This window comes from Schistocerca americana, unplaced genomic scaffold (assembly GCF_021461395.2).
Source record: "Schistocerca americana isolate TAMUIC-IGC-003095 unplaced genomic scaffold, iqSchAmer2.1 HiC_scaffold_776, whole genome shotgun sequence".
Taxonomy (NCBI): Eukaryota; Metazoa; Arthropoda; class Insecta; order Orthoptera; family Acrididae; genus Schistocerca; species Schistocerca americana.
This window is the reverse complement of record NW_025726540.1, coordinates 24,954-38,378: the sequence shown is the minus strand read 5'-3', so window position 1 is coordinate 38,378 and position 13,425 is coordinate 24,954. Positions and strand designations below refer to the sequence as shown.

The window sequence follows — 13,425 nt, the reverse complement described above, 5'->3', positions numbered from 1 at the left end:
AGAGCTGCGTCCTACCCCACGAGAACACACCGCAACGGCACAAAAATGAGATGTAAAAAGTGGCAACGGTGGGATTCGAACCCACGCCTCCGAAGAGACTGGTGCCTAAAACCAGCGCCTTAGACCGCTCGGCCACGTTACCGTTGGAGCAGCAGCCGCAAAACGTTTCCTTTGTACTACAAAGATCACTTCGAAATGGAAGTATCTTGGCAATCGCCGTGCCATGTATTTCCACTGCTCTCCCACTGGAAGCGTCTCTTTAGGCCATCCACAGCAAGAAAAAGCCGTGCCCGCCGTGTGGCAGCGACGCCACTTGTCTGTAGCTGTCGCAGTTAAGGAGACAGCGTCAAGAGACGTTTTCGTGCCGTGACCAGGTTTCGAACCTGGGCTTTCCGTAACCACTAAAGTATCGTAGCTGTAACTGTCAGGCGGAGCTAGAATGCTCCATGTATCAAACATATGTGAGCTCAAGGAGGTTACACTTGAAGAAAAAGCGGCAGGTTAACGCGATCACAGCAAAGCCCCCGGCAGCTACGGGACTCGAAACCGCGCCTACAGAGAGACTGGTGCCTGAAACCAGCGCCTTAAAGCGCTCGGCCACGCTACATGCGCTGCTTGGTGCGCCAGTGTTCCTAGCATTTGTACAAACAGTGCACGCCACAGCTTCCTGTTCTGCTGGGACTGGCTGCTCATCCATCGCACTTCAAACAACTGCCCTTTTCGACTACAGAGAGCAGCGGACGTCTGCGCTCTGGGAGGCGACATTACGTGTTGGGGATGAAGTGGTAGGGCAAACTGCGGCCTGCGGAACACGACCGAAAAAGTCAAGAGAGTACTGTCATTTCGAGTACTCGTCATTGCAACGGCAGCAAGGCAAAACTTTCAAAATTGCCGTGACCAGGATTCGAACCTGGGTTATTGCGGCCACAACGCAATGTCCTAACCACTAGACGATCACGGCCACGGACGCGCCCGCGAAAGCAGCTGCCTGTAATGCAAGTGGCGATACACAGCGGAGCCTAGGCCAAGGTGTACGCCACAGCAGTGTGAGACACGGTCTCCATCACATGTATACGAGCAAATGAACGTGCCTGCGCTGTCAGGACACTAACTACAGTGGTTAGCTGCATTCACCTCCGTGGCAATGTCTTGCAGTCCCCCAAGCCTCTTGACTACAGGTATGTGGCTGGATAACAAGTGGATAGACGCTTCATCTCTCTCGCCGTCAGGTGTTGCCGTGAATCATACTTAAGGTAGCTTTCTGCACGCGTCAGCGTAGCGTCAGTCGAGCCAAGTCGAGACAAGTCGCATAAGAGGAGCAACAAAAACGCGCGATTCCGGTACCGGGAATCGAACCCGGGCCTCCTGGGTGAGAGCCAGGTATCCTAGCCACTAGACCACACCGGATAACGACGGCAGTGCTCTTTCCAGCGAACGCAGCAGCCACCCACGGTTAACTGACGACAACTGTAAAAAATCCACTCTCTCGCGTTATAGAACGGCGTGCTCCGGACGCATTTCGTGGAGACGGACGCCAGCAATGATGAGAGCAAAAGGTGCCTACAAATCCTGTCGTTGCACCACGCACTGTTCTACGACAATTCACCAAGCAGACGCTCACGCCTTGTTGTGCTGTTTCCTTTGCGGGCAATGAGTGCATCTGCCTTCGACACAGGAAACATTACACGTTTGGCAGCTGTGGGATTGGAACCCACGCCTCCGAAGAGAATGGTGCCTGAAACCAGCGCCTTAGACCGCTCGGCCACGCTACCTACACAACACGCGCGTCACAAGAGCTGCGTCCTACCCCACGAGAACACACCGCAACGGCACAAAAATGAGATGTAAAAAGTGGCAACGGTGGGATTCGAACCCACGCCTCCGAAGAGACTGGTGCCTAAAACCAGCGCCTTAGACCGCTCGGCCACGTTACCGTTGGAGCAGCAGCCGCAAAACGTTTCCTTTGTACTACAAAGATCACTTCGAAATGGAAGTATCTTGGCAATCGCCGTGCCATGTATTTCCACTGCTCTCCCACTGGAAGCGTCTCTTTAGGCCATCCACAGCAAGAAAAAGCCGTGCCCGCCGTGTGGCAGCGACGCCACTTGTCTGTAGCTGTCGCAGTTAAGGAGACAGCGTCAAGAGACGTTTTCGTGCCGTGACCAGGTTTCGAACCTGGGCTTTCCGTAACCACTAAAGTATCGTAGCTGTAACTGTCAGGCGGAGCTAGAATGCTCCATGTATCAAACATATGTGAGCTCAAGGAGGTTACACTTGAAGAAAAAGCGGCAGGTTAACGCGATCACAGCAAAGCCCCCGGCAGCTACGGGACTCGAAACCGCGCCTACAGAGAGACTGGTGCCTGAAACCAGCGCCTTAAAGCGCTCGGCCACGCTACATGCGCTGCTTGGTGCGCCAGTGTTCCTAGCATTTGTACAAACAGTGCACGCCACAGCTTCCTGTTCTGCTGGGACTGGCTGCTCATCCATCGCACTTCAAACAACTGCCCTTTTCGACTACAGAGAGCAGCGGACGTCTGCGCTCTGGGAGGCGACATTACGTGTTGGGGATGAAGTGGTAGGGCAAACTGCGGCCTGCGGAACACGACCGAAAAAGTCAAGAGAGTACTGTCATTTCGAGTACTCGTCATTGCAACGGCAGCAAGGCAAAACTTTCAAAATTGCCGTGACCAGGATTCGAACCTGGGTTATTGCGGCCACAACGCAATGTCCTAACCACTAGACGATCACGGCCACGGACGCGCCCGCGAAAGCAGCTGCCTGTAATGCAAGTGGCGATACACAGCGGAGCCTAGGCCAAGGTGTACGCCACAGCAGTGTGAGACACGGTCTCCATCACATGTATACGAGCAAATGAACGTGCCTGCGCTGTCAGGACACTAACTACAGTGGTTAGCTGCATTCACCTCCGTGGCAATGTCTTGCAGTCCCCCAAGCCTCTTGACTACAGGTATGTGGCTGGATAACAAGTGGATAGACGCTTCATCTCTCTCGCCGTCAGGTGTTGCCGTGAATCATACTTAAGGTAGCTTTCTGCACGCGTCAGCGTAGCGTCAGTCGAGCCAAGTCGAGACAAGTCGCATAAGAGGAGCAACAAAAACGCGCGATTCCGGTACCGGGAATCGAACCCGGGCCTCCTGGGTGAGAGCCAGGTATCCTAGCCACTAGACCACACCGGATAACGACGGCAGTGCTCTTTCCAGCGAACGCAGCAGCCACCCACGGTTAACTGACGACAACTGTAAAAAATCCACTCTCTCGCGTTATAGAACGGCGTGCTCCGGACGCATTTCGTGGAGACGGACGCCAGCAATGATGAGAGCAAAAGGTGCCTACAAATCCTGTCGTTGCACCACGCACTGTTCTACGACAATTCACCAAGCAGACGCTCACGCCTTGTTGTGCTGTTTCCTTTGCGGGCAATGAGTGCATCTGCCTTCGACACAGGAAACATTACACGTTTGGCAGCTGTGGGATTGGAACCCACGCCTCCGAAGAGAATGGTGCCTGAAACCAGCGCCTTAGACCGCTCGGCCACGCTACCTACACAACACGCGCGTCACAAGAGCTGCGTCCTACCCCACGAGAACACACCGCAACGGCACAAAAATGAGATGTAAAAAGTGGCAACGGTGGGATTCGAACCCACGCCTCCGAAGAGACTGGTGCCTAAAACCAGCGCCTTAGACCGCTCGGCCACGTTACCGTTGGAGCAGCAGCCGCAAAACGTTTCCTTTGTACTACAAAGATCACTTCGAAATGGAAGTATCTTGGCAATCGCCGTGCCATGTATTTCCACTGCTCTCCCACTGGAAGCGTCTCTTTAGGCCATCCACAGCAAGAAAAAGCCGTGCCCGCCGTGTGGCAGCGACGCCACTTGTCTGTAGCTGTCGCAGTTAAGGAGACAGCGTCAAGAGACGTTTTCGTGCCGTGACCAGGTTTCGAACCTGGGCTTTCCGTAACCACTAAAGTATCGTAGCTGTAACTGTCAGGCGGAGCTAGAATGCTCCATGTATCAAACATATGTGAGCTCAAGGAGGTTACACTTGAAGAAAAAGCGGCAGGTTAACGCGATCACAGCAAAGCCCCCGGCAGCTACGGGACTCGAAACCGCGCCTACAGAGAGACTGGTGCCTGAAACCAGCGCCTTAAAGCGCTCGGCCACGCTACATGCGCTGCTTGGTGCGCCAGTGTTCCTAGCATTTGTACAAACAGTGCACGCCACAGCTTCCTGTTCTGCTGGGACTGGCTGCTCATCCATCGCACTTCAAACAACTGCCCTTTTCGACTACAGAGAGCAGCGGACGTCTGCGCTCTGGGAGGCGACATTACGTGTTGGGGATGAAGTGGTAGGGCAAACTGCGGCCTGCGGAACACGACCGAAAAAGTCAAGAGAGTACTGTCATTTCGAGTACTCGTCATTGCAACGGCAGCAAGGCAAAAACTTTCAAAATTGCCGTGACCAGGATTCGAACCTGGGTTATTGCGGCCACAACGCAATGTCCTAACCACTAGACGATTTTTTTTTTTTTTTTTTTTTTTTTTTTTTTTTTTTTTTTTTTTTGAAAAATGAAGGGGGCACCCGGGATTGAACCGGGGACCTCTCGATCTGCAGTTTTTTTTTTTTAATCTTTTTTTTTAACCTCTTTTTTTTACTTTTTATTATTATTTTTTTGTTGTTTTTTATTTTTTTTTTATTTTTTTTTTTGTATGCACTAGAGTGCTTGGCAGCCGGCGGCAAAGCGGGCAGGGGTCGCAATCCGGAGGCCTGGCCACGATGCCACCGCCATACCCCGCACCCAGTGCATGGTTTTGTGATTTGATTTGATTGTTACGTATGTATTATTATATTTTGTTTAACCTGCAATGGGGCGTCATGTACGTTCCATTATTTGTATAGATATAAACAAAATGATAAAAAGAAATCCATGTCTGGTCTTTGGAGGACGCAGCACACCATGAATCCAGCACAGCACATACTCAAAGTTGGTCTTCACGTAGAATAATTTTCCCAGTTTCCATGTCGTTGATTAGTATTGTGCATTCGGTTTCCCGATGATTGATTGTGGATTGCTGCTTCTCAAAACCCTGAGCATGCCATGCGTCGGAAGAGGAGCGCTGGTAACGTGGTGACACCATAGAGCAGGGACATGCCAAACAACCATTTCCCGGTTTGGAAAGCCTCTTGATAGGAAGAATAGAAGCTGCTGAAAACTCCTGGTTCGTACTAAATCGTCGTGCAGCTTTGATGAAAGATAACGCGAAATGAAAGGAAACAAATGAGGAGCCTCTTCTGGGTGTCGCCCTGCGGAACCAAAAGTAAAGTGCTGTCATTTGAACATGAAAAGGAAATCCAAAGACAAGTAAATGTTCGAGGCCGAGTGCACAGTGCACTCTGTACCGTCGTTTGACCCATGATGCAAATCACCCACAGCTGATGGTGCGGAGCCGACCAAATCCATGGAAACAATAACAATGTAACAAAGTAGTGAAAAAGAAAAGATAAGAAAAGAAAAACTCCGTCCAATGGATCTGTAAACTTAAAGTCTTCCATCACTTAAAGCAATAGTAAGAAAATTTTGAAACTGTTCTTTATACTGTCGCAACTTCTTAATCGCATAGTACTCTTCGATGAGGTACATCTGATAATCGTGTAGCGTTGGCGTTGTATGGACAAGCATGTAATAGACGAACTGGCCCATGAGCCAGACGTAACTATTATTCTTAGATTGAGGATAAAGCTGCCAGTCTGGTTGGAGCGCGTCTTGAAGTTGAATGGAAGTATCCGACGTCCTATTAATGACAGCGAGTTTCTTTCGTGTCCACTGCCATATTTGTGTTTGATCCCTGCAGTGGAAGAGATGCGGCAGCGTTTCCACTAGGTTACACTTCTCACAAAACGGGGTGGGCCGCAGCTTGATTTTGTGCAATTTCTCTCCAGTGGGAATCACCTCATTGACAGCGTCATACCAAACAGCTCGAACTCTGGAGCGAAGGAGCGGAAAACTAATGTTCTTCCAGACATTTCTCCAGTTTTTGCCTAAATATTTCTTCTCAATTGGATTATCCAGCTGCCGTTTAGTAAGAGCAAGATAGGTCGCCGCCGTGTTGAACGGATGCGGGTTGTCCTGAACATAGCTGAGCTCCACATAATACCGCCGGATATAGCCAAGCTCAGGATGAATGTGTCCCACAGACGTTGGCGCAGACAAGTCCTTTGGACGTAAGGTGTTGAAAAGCCGTGCAGTGAGACTATTTGGGTTACTGTGTAGTATGCGGGAAGTACGAGTTAAAAAAGTCGCCACACATTGGGATTCAACGTCTTTGACGCCTAAGCCACCTCGGGAACGAAGTAACGAGGTAGCTTTAAAGGAAACTTTAAAGATGTTCCCTCTCCAGACATACCAGCAAGCAAGTGCTAAAATTTTTTTCGCAATGGCTGTCGGGATTGGTAAAACAGCGGCAGTGTGATAGAGCTTACTGAAAACGTAACTATTAATAAACTGTGCCCTCTGCATCCGGTCTAAAGACCGCGTGTTATGTTCTTTGATCATCGCACGTAAGATGGTAAGCTTGCGTTCCCAATTCACGTGGAGCATGGCGTGGGGGTTCGGTGATATAACCAGGCCTAGATGCCACAGGTCTGCGGTCCTGTCCAACCAAGAAATATCGATAGAATTGGGGTTGCGACCTAACGGCATGATTTTGGACTTTCGCTCATTAAGTCGAGCGCCACAAGCGACAGAGTACTGATGGACTATCCGACGAACTGACCCCAGCTCTTCGGTGTTAGTAATAAGCACACTGATATCGTCGGCATAGGCGTGGCAGACCGTTTTGGTGTTTAACGTTTGCAACCCGTGTAAAGTTACGTAAAACTTTTTAAGAAGTGGCTCTATAGCGATCGAGAATAACGTCATAGAAAGGGGGCACCCTTGTCGCACTGCTTGTCGTATGGGCACGGGGGCGGTTAACTGGCCGTTAACCTTCACGCGTGAAGACGTTCCGCAGATACATTTCTGAATAAGCTGTCGAAAACGCTCGTTGAATCCCATTTGACTCATTGTGCGCAATAAAAAACCGTGATTAATTCTGTCAAACGCCTTATCGAAGTCGAGAAACAATAACGCCAAATCAGTGTTGGTAATCCAAGTTAAATAAGTCAGGTCGCGATATTCACACAGGGCATTCAACATCGATCGACCACTGACTGCACCCGTCTGATAAGGGCCAAGTACTTTGCCAAGAAGTACTTTAAGCCTGGTGTTTATAATCCTAGTCAAGATCTTGAAATCAGAGTTAAGCAACGTAATTGGCCGAAAGTCATTTAACATAGTCGGATTGGATGTTTTAGGAACCAGGACAACCATGCCTTCCGTGAACTGCGGGGGGAAGGCAGCATGCGATAACAGTTCGTTATACAAGGCGGTCAATTCGTCGCCGATCACATCCCAGAACCGTGAATAAAATTCGACCGGCAAGCCGTCTACGCCGGCAGCTTTGTTCTTGGCAGCGCACGCAAGGATGGACTGAACTTCAGAATTAGTGACATTGGCCAAGAGAGCAGCGTTATCATCCTGATCCACGGTGGAGGCGATGTCGTTTAAAAAATCATCCCCCGCCGATAGATCGGTATCTGACTCGGAATAATGTTGTCGAAAATAATTGAAGACATGCGTCTTGATAGCACCCTGTTCATTGTACAGATTCCCGCCAGCATCCTTCAGATGAGCAATAATTTTTTGTTTACCACGTTTGGTTTCCCGTATGAGATGGAATAACGATGCGGACTCGTGGGAGACGTCATCAGAAGAGCGCGATCGGACCCGAGTGCCAACAAGTGCTTCACGAACTAAAGCAGTAATTTTGGCTTTGATACGCTTGATGCGGATCAGGTTGTCGGACAAAGCAGATGGATCGCTGTACAGCTGGCGTAAACCGAGGAAATAAAATTCTAGAGACCGTTTCCTCCAATAAGCCCTGGTCCTGGCAAACTGCCAAATACATTTCTTAATCCGCGGCTTAACAAACTCCGTCCACCATAGAACGCGCTCCCTATACCGAGCTTGCCTCTGGAGGCACTGCTGCCAGGTGTCAACGAGGCAACGCCGTAAATCCGCTTCATCGAGCAGCGAGACATTCAGCTGCCACGTGCCGCGTCCCAAAAATGTCTTCTGCCGCACATGCCGAATCGTTAGATGGTATGCGGAGTGGTCACTAAAACTGAGCGGCCATAGTTCACAATCACGAATGGTATGTAAAAGATCTTGAGAAACATAAAACCTATCCAGACGGCTAGAAGAAGCAGCGCTCACATAGGTATATCCCATCGTGTGTGGTCGAAGGTGACACCAACTATCTCGTAAATGCAGTCCATCTGTTAACGTTAGTAGCTCGGGACAAAAATTAAAATGCGGACTTTGATCTTCGTTGCGTAAAACGCAGTTGAAATCCCCACCCAGGATGATCTTCAGTCGAACGTTCGGCAATAAGGTCACAACTTCAGCCCTAAAAAATTCACTTCTGTCCCTTCTGCCAGCGGACCCTGTCGGGGCGTACACGTTCAGGAGAAGCAAATCCTGTAATTGGGCGGCAATGCCGCGTCCCGTTTCTAAAATCGCTGTAGGTTGGTAAGCGATGCCAGCTTTGAATAAAATCGCAGTGCCCGCCTCAGTGCCAAGATTTAAAATGGCATCATACCCAGGTATTTCTCCAACCTTGGGGGACACAACTTCTTGGAAGAAAACTATATCTATATCGGCGGCATATAGATAGTCGGTCAAGCATTTAAGTTTGACATCGGATGCGATCCTATTTAAATTAACTGTGGCAAGTTTATAATCTTGCATGGTGGGGATAGAAAGGGTCCGTGTTATTCACTTTCGTCTGCCCAAGACTTCTCGGCTGGCGTATGCTGATGGCCAGTATCCATCAGCTCAGGACTCGGACTGTCGACATGCATCTCCATATCGGCCTCCCCCACGTGGTGCGCGACGGAACCCATTTCATCTGTGCCGCCGCGTTCACTGCCGTCTTTTCGGATCTGCTTTATAGTGCGCTGCAGTTTCTTTTCCAGAGTGCGGATCTCCTCCGCACTCTGCTTCCGTGCCGACCGCTTAGATTTCCCAGTTCTTGGGGGAGGTGCGTCGGCGTCAGAAACGGTTTTGACGTCCGTCAAGAGGCTGGGTGTAGACCCTTCCTCAGATAGGTCACTGCCGAGAGGGAGGGGCGTGGGGGGCGCAACGTCAGGGGGGCAAGAAACGCGCGACCTCTCGCCACCATCCGACAACTGTTTCAGCGCGACGGACGTAGTTGGAGTAGGGACGGGAGTCGGTCCTGCATGGTCGGCACGAAGGCCGACAGTCGGGGAAACCTGCAGGTGTGCAGCGTGGCTGTCGATATCGGTGACATCACTACGAACGGGACATTCGGGGGTTGCCGCAGAGTTGTTGACAATGACCGCGCCGTCGTCTGGGGTCACCGCAGCCTGTTGGGGGAGCGTCGGTTGTGTCGTAGGCGACTCCATCAATGTCTGCGCGTAAGACAACCGATTGCCATCGTGCCCATCGAGAGGTGTAAGACGATGTTGCATTCCTCGGCGACCCGCCCGGACACGGGGACAAGCAGATTTTAAATGGTCGGTAGAACCACATATTACGCAAGTTCGCGGTTGTCCGTCGTACATCACCAGCGCTCGAAAACCCTGCACCAAAATGTTGGACGGGATGTGCTTCGTTAAATCAATTTTCGCATTCCGAACGCCGTTATCAACATTGAAATGTTTGTAACCCCTCCATTGCTCGGCATGAATTTGCAAGACATTACCGTAGGGAGACAAAGCTTGCCGAATTCTATCGAAGCTAACTTCGAAAGGCAGATTAAATATACGGACGGTTCGTAGCCCTAGTCCAGCATGACTAACAGACACTTTACAAATTTCGGCTTTAGAATTCACAAAATCAGCAGTGCCTTCCGTGAGGGTCATAATACGAACGCAAGGATCGTCACTAATCAATTTTACATAAACAGCGTTCGCAAGAAAATCATACGAAAACCCAAGAACTTCGTCATCTCGCAGTCCTAATCGATCGTAAAACCAGTCAAGGAGTTCGTGAACCTGTGGTCGAGCATATCCATACGGAAATCCAAATCGTAGCGTGTAACGTCTCAACTCATCCTCCATCACTTTCGTGAAGTAGTACTTACAGTACCAACAGCTGCGTGCGCTCTTAAGCACAGGCGAAGCGACCACCACCGCACGTCTGCACACGGCCGCGGCCGCGGCGGAACAGCCACTAGACCACACCGGATAACGACGGCAGTGCTCTTTCCAGCGAACGCAGCAGCCACCCACGGTTAACTGACGACAACTGTAAAAAATCCACTCTCTCGCGTTATAGAACGGCGTGCCACGGACGCATTTCGTGGAGACGGACGCCAGCAATGATGAGAGCAAAAGGTGCCTACAAATCCTGTCGTTGCACCACGCACTGTTCTACGGCAATTCACCAAGCAGACGCTCACGCCTTGTTGTGCTGTTTCCTTTGCGGGCAATGAGTGCACCTGCCTTCGACACAGGAAACATTACACGTTTGGCAGCTGTGGGATTGGAACCCACGCCTCCGAAGAGAATGGTGCCTGAAACCAGCGCCTTAGACCGCTCGGCCACGTTACCGTTGGAGCAGCAGCCGCAAAACGTTTCCTTTGTACTACAAAGATCACTTCGAAATGGAAGTATCTTGGCAATCGCCGTGCCATGTATTTCCACTGCTCTCCCACTGGAAGCGTCTCTTTAGGCCATCCATCCACAGCAAGAAAAAGCCGTGCCCGCCGTATGGTAGCGACGCCACTTGTCTGTAGCTGTCGCAGTTAAGGAGACAGCGTCAAGAGACGTTTTCGTGCCGTGACCAGGTTTCGAACCTGGGCTTTCCGTAACCACTAAAGTATCGTAGCTGTAACTGTCAGGCGGAACTAGAATGCTCCATGTATCAAACATATGTGAGCTCAAGGAGGTTACACTTGAAGAAAAAGCGGCAGCTTAACGCGATCACAGCAAAGCCCCCGGCAGCTACGGGATTCGAAACCGCGCCTACAGAGAGTCTGGTGCCTTAAACCAGCGCCTTAAAGCGCTCGGCCACGCTACATGCGCTGCTTGGTGCGCCAGTGTTCCTAGCATTTGTACAAACAGTGCACGCCACAGCTTCCTGTTCTGCTGGGACTGGCTGCTCATCCATCGCACTTCAAACAACTGCCCTTTTCGACTACAGAGAGCAGCGGACGTCTGCGCTCTGGGAGGCGACATTACGTGTTGGGGATGAAGTGGTAGGGCAAACTGCGGCCTGCGGAACACGAGTGAAAAAATCAAGAGAGTACTGTCATTTCGAGTACTCGTCATTGCAACGGCAGCAAGGCAAAACTTTCAAAATTGCCGTGACCAGGATTCGAACCTGGGTTATTGCGGCCACAACGCAATGTCCTAACCACTAGACGATCACGGCCACGGACGCGCCCGCGAAAGCAGCTGCCTGTAATGCAAGTGGCGATACACAGCAGAGCCTAGGCCAAGGTGTACGCCACAGCAGTGTGAGACACGGTCTCCATCACATGTATACGAGCAAATGAACGTGCCTGCGCTGTCAGGACACTAACTACAGTGGTTAGCTGCATTCACCTCCGTGGCAATGTCTTGCAGTCCCCCAAGCCTCTTGACTACAGGTATGTGGCTGGATAACAAGTGGATAGACGCTTCATCTCTCTCGCCGTCAGGTGTTGCCGTGAATCATACTTAAGGTAGCTTTCTGCACGCGTCAGCGTAGCGTCAGTCGAGCAAAGTCGAGACAAGTCGCATAAGAGGAGCAACAAAAACGCGCGATTCCGGTACCGGGAATCGAACCCGGGCCTCCTGGGTGAGAGCCAGGTATCCTAGCCACTAGACCACACCGGATAACGACGGCAGTGCTCTTTCCAGCGAACGCAGCAGCCACCCACGGTTAACTGACGACAACTGTAAAAAATCCACTCTCTCGCGTTATAGAACGGCGTGCCACGGACGCATTTCGTGGAGACGGACGCCAGCAATGATGAGAGCAAAAGGTGCCTACAAATCCTGTCGTTGCACCACGCACTGTTCTACGGCAATTCACCAAGCAGACGCTCACGCCTTGTTGTGCTGTTTCCTTTGCGGGCAATGAGTGCACCTGCCTTCGACACAGGAAACATTACACGTTTGGCAGCTGTGGGATTGGAACCCACGCCTCCGAAGAGAATGGTGCCTGAAACCAGCGCCTTAGACCGCTCGGCCACGCTACCTACACAACACGCGCGTCACAAGAGCTGCGTCCTACCCCACGAGAACACACCGCAACGGCACAAAAATGAGACGTAAAAAGTGGCAACTGTGGGATTCGAACCCACGCCTCCGAAGAGACTGGTGCCTAAAACCAGCGCCTTAGACCGCTCGGCCACGTTACCGTTGGAGCAGCAGCCGCAAAACGTTTCCTTTGTACTACAAAGATCACTTCGAAATGGAAGTATCTTGGCAATCGCCGTGCCATGTATTTCCACTGCTCTCCCACTGGAAGCGTCTCTTTAGGCCATCCATCCACAGCAAGAAAAAGCCGTGCCCGCCGTATGGTAGCGACGCCACTTGTCTGTAGCTGTCGCAGTTAAGGAGACAGCGTCAAGAGACGTTTTCGTGCCGTGACCAGGTTTCGAACCTGGGCTTTCCGTAACCACTAAAGTATCGTAGCTGTAACTGTCAGGCGGAACTAGAATGCTCCATGTATCAAACATATGTGAGCTCAAGGAGGTTACACTTGAAGAAAAAGCGGCAGCTTAACGCGATCACAGCAAAGCCCCCGGCAGCTACGGGATTCGAAACCGCGCGTACAGAGAGTCTGGTGCCTTAAACCAGCGCCTTAAAGCGCTCGGCCACGCTACATGCGCTGCTTGGTGCGCCAGTGTTCCTAGCATTTGTACAAACAGTGCACGCCACAGCTTCCTGTTCTGCTGGGACTGGCTGCTCATCCATCGCACTTCAAACAACTGCCCTTTTCGACTACAGAGAGCAGCGGACGTCTGCGCTCTGGGAGGCGACATTACGTGTTGGGGATGAAGTGGTAGGGCAAACTGCGGCCTGCGGAACACGAGTGAAAAAATCAAGAGAGTACTGTCATTTCGAGTACTCGTCATTGCAACGGCAGCAAGGCAAAACTTTCAAAATTGCCGTGACCAGGATTCGAACCTGGGTTATTGCGGCCACAACGCAATGTCCTAACCACTAGACGATCACGGCCACGGACGCGCCCGCGAAAGCAGCTGCCTGTAATGCAAGTGGCGATACACAGCAGAGCCTAGGCCAAGGTGTACGCCACAGCAGTGTGAGACACGGTCTCCATCACATGTA

General features: G+C 51.1%; 11 non-coding genes across 11 annotated transcripts; all 11 read right to left on the bottom strand.

The window, feature by feature from the left end:
• Window positions 1–60: 60 nt before the first annotated feature.
• On the bottom strand, window positions 61–142 carry Trnal-uag. Its single transcript has one exon. It is a non-coding gene; the product is annotated as a tRNA-Leu (tRNA).
• A 747-nt stretch (window positions 143–889) lies between these two features.
• Trnah-gug lies at window positions 890–961 on the bottom strand. Its single transcript has one exon. It is a non-coding gene; the product is annotated as a tRNA-His (tRNA).
• A 374-nt stretch (window positions 962–1,335) lies between these two features.
• On the bottom strand, window positions 1,336–1,407 carry Trnae-cuc. Its single transcript has one exon. It is a non-coding gene; the product is annotated as a tRNA-Glu (tRNA).
• Window positions 1,408–1,852: 445 nt separating this feature from the next.
• On the bottom strand, window positions 1,853–1,934 carry Trnal-uag. The gene has a single exon. It is a non-coding gene; the product is annotated as a tRNA-Leu (tRNA).
• Window positions 1,935–2,681: 747 nt separating this feature from the next.
• Window positions 2,682–2,753, bottom strand: Trnah-gug. Its single transcript has one exon. It is a non-coding gene; the product is annotated as a tRNA-His (tRNA).
• A 374-nt stretch (window positions 2,754–3,127) lies between these two features.
• Trnae-cuc lies at window positions 3,128–3,199 on the bottom strand. Its single transcript has one exon. It is a non-coding gene; the product is annotated as a tRNA-Glu (tRNA).
• Window positions 3,200–3,644: 445 nt separating this feature from the next.
• On the bottom strand, window positions 3,645–3,726 carry Trnal-uag. The gene has a single exon. It is a non-coding gene; the product is annotated as a tRNA-Leu (tRNA).
• Window positions 3,727–11,446: 7,720 nt separating this feature from the next.
• Trnah-gug lies at window positions 11,447–11,518 on the bottom strand. Its single transcript has one exon. It is a non-coding gene; the product is annotated as a tRNA-His (tRNA).
• Window positions 11,519–11,892: 374 nt separating this feature from the next.
• Window positions 11,893–11,964, bottom strand: Trnae-cuc. Its single transcript has one exon. It is a non-coding gene; the product is annotated as a tRNA-Glu (tRNA).
• A 445-nt stretch (window positions 11,965–12,409) lies between these two features.
• Trnal-uag lies at window positions 12,410–12,491 on the bottom strand. Its single transcript has one exon. It is a non-coding gene; the product is annotated as a tRNA-Leu (tRNA).
• Window positions 12,492–13,242: 751 nt separating this feature from the next.
• On the bottom strand, window positions 13,243–13,314 carry Trnah-gug. Its single transcript has one exon. It is a non-coding gene; the product is annotated as a tRNA-His (tRNA).
• Between the last annotated feature and the right edge of the window lie 111 nt (window positions 13,315–13,425).